Source organism: Canis lupus, chromosome 14, assembly GCF_003254725.2.
Source record: "Canis lupus dingo isolate Sandy chromosome 14, ASM325472v2, whole genome shotgun sequence".
Taxonomy (NCBI): Eukaryota; Metazoa; Chordata; class Mammalia; order Carnivora; family Canidae; genus Canis; species Canis lupus.
The window spans coordinates 36,424,045-36,426,441 of NC_064256.1; the positions used below are offsets into that span (position 1 = coordinate 36,424,045).

Consider the following 2,397-nt stretch of genomic DNA (forward strand, 5'->3'; position numbering starts at 1 on the left):
CCGGGAGGGGCGCTCGGGGACCTCGCGGGAGGTCGCCCCCGGCCGCCGGGCCGCCGAGGCCTCTTTTAACCTTGGTCCCTCCCGCGCGCTCGCTCTTCCGCCCCGGCGCGCGACCCGGTAAGTGTCTCCCGAGCGGCTCGACGCCGGGACGGGCCACGTGGCCGGGGTCTCGGGGGGCGCCCACCGGGGGAGCCCCGGCGCGCGCCCCAGCCTCAGCTCGGGGCCCCCGAGCCCCGCAGAGGAGCCCCGCAGAGGAGCCGGGGAGCCCCGGACCCCGGGAAGCAGCCGCCCCGCCCCGCCCCGCCCCTGCAGGTGGCCCCGACGCCCGAGGCCCGCGGGCCCCAGGGAGCTTCAACCTCCTACTTCAACGAAAAGGGGGAGCGGAGGGGGGCGCGGAGCCGGGCTCCCACCTGCCGAGGCGACCCCGACCCGGCGGGTGTGGACAGAGCGAGGTGGTGGGTCGCAGCGCTGGAAGGTTCGGTGCGGAGCCGGCAGCAGGCGGGGCGTTCCCCGGGCACCTGGCGGGCACCCCGCGGGCACCGCCGCCCACACCAACGCCTTTTAAAGATTTATTTGTTTATTTATTCATGATAGAGATATATATAGAGAGAGAGAGGCAGAGACCCAGGCAGAGGGAGGAGCAGGCTCCATGCAGGGAGCCCGACGCGGGACTGGATCCCGGGTCCCCAGGATCACGCCCTGGGCTGAAGGCGGCGCTAAACGGCTGAGCCACCCAGGGATCCCCTACTTGGGCTTTTTTAAAAGTTCCGGGGTGAGTCTCGGCGGGAGCCGCAGGCTGCTGGGAGCCCTCGGGAGGGAGCCTGCAGCACCCACCCCCACCCCCCACCTTTTCCGGAGGTGCCTTGTGCAGCTCAGGACCCTCGCTTCCAGCATTTTCAGGGCGTGAGGCTCGTCTTGGTTTGTGTCCTGGGGAAAGAAATCTGAACCATTGGGGTTCTGATCTGTGTCCGCGGAGACGCTGGCACACCTTGCCGCAGAAAGGGTTATTCTCCGAATTTAGTAAAACTTGCAAAGATCTACACTGAGAGTGGAATGAAGGACTCGTCGTCGGTATCTCCTAGGCATCACGTGGTGATCTCCTCTTGAGATGTGAGGCTGGGGGGCTTTATAGGTTTGGCCTACCGTTATTGGAGACCTTTTCACTTGCTAGAAAATACCTAATTTTACTGATTAGGACACTGAGTGGGACATCCATTTTATCATGCTTTTAAAGAGGAAAAAAGGGCAGCCCCGATGGCCCAGCGGTTTGGCACCGCCTTCACCCCGGGGTGTGATCCTGGAGACCCAGGATCCTGCTTCTCCCTCTGCCTCTCTCTCTCTCTCTCTCTCTCTCCCATAAATAAACAAACAAACAAATAAATAAAATCTTAAAAAAAAAAAAAAAAGGAAAAAAAAGTAGCGTTGCAAGCTGTGCTGTAGGCACCCCTTTAGCAGCCGTGTGTTTGAGCCCAAAGCCCAGGGCCAATTTTCCCTGCTTGGAGTCCCTCAATCTGGTGACTCCCACTATGACACCGGGAAGCACGACGGTCAGGCTGTTTTACAACTGCTTTATGTGTGGGGGATCCCTCTGGGGCCCAACTGTTTCAACATTTCCCTCTGAGACCGAAACATGGGCGGAGAGAGCCAGACAGCATGACAAGGAAGCCGCAGCTTGAGCCAGAGTCTATTTAAGGATTGTGGAAACTGAACAGGAGCGGGGACTGTTCTCAACTTGCTAGCTCTGCTCTGGGTAAACAAGTTCCAGGCTTCCTTTGGTTTTTAAATCTGTTTAGAGTTTGTGACAGTGTTTCCTAGGTACAAACTGTTGCCAATAGTAGTCACTTTTTTTCTAAAATTGCTACTATTCCAAAAGAAAAAAAAATGCTACTATTCCATGCTAACTTAACAAAGAGATCAAGTTGGAAAGATCCTGGCTGGGGACATTATATTCTATGGAATCCCAGAGGATAGGAGCTTAATTCACTGCTCATTTTACTCCCGGCTGAAAGTTACCAAGGAGATTTCCCCAGTGAGGACGTTTTGGAGAATGTAGCCTTTTTACAGGAACTCTATTCACAGGGAGCTTTTTATTCATCGGGGGTAGCTACTAGATAATTACAATAAAAGACACTACAAAAAAAAAAAAAAAAAAAAGACACTCTACAAAACAAACAAAAACCCAAACCATAAAAAGCGACATAATTCTTACCGTTGTTCTTCTCACCTTCCTCAGGCTCAGTCCAGTTCAAGATGCTGATGAAGTTCAGGTATGGACCAAATGGAGGGAATTTTGCCTTGAATTATTAAAGAGCTGAATGGAATTCTTGGCCGAGGATGAGAAATCTAATCTGATTGGATATGCTTCTCTGATGGCGTTGAAGGATTTACCTGAGGCCA

At 54.7% G+C, this 2,397-nt stretch overlaps 1 non-coding gene across 1 annotated transcript; it reads left to right on the top strand.

Moving 5' to 3' along the window:
* Positions 1-2,325: 2,325 nt before the first annotated feature.
* On the top strand, positions 2,326-2,397 carry LOC112670938 (small nucleolar RNA SNORD93). The gene has a single exon (XR_003143313.1). It is a non-coding gene; the product is annotated as a small nucleolar RNA SNORD93 (small nucleolar RNA).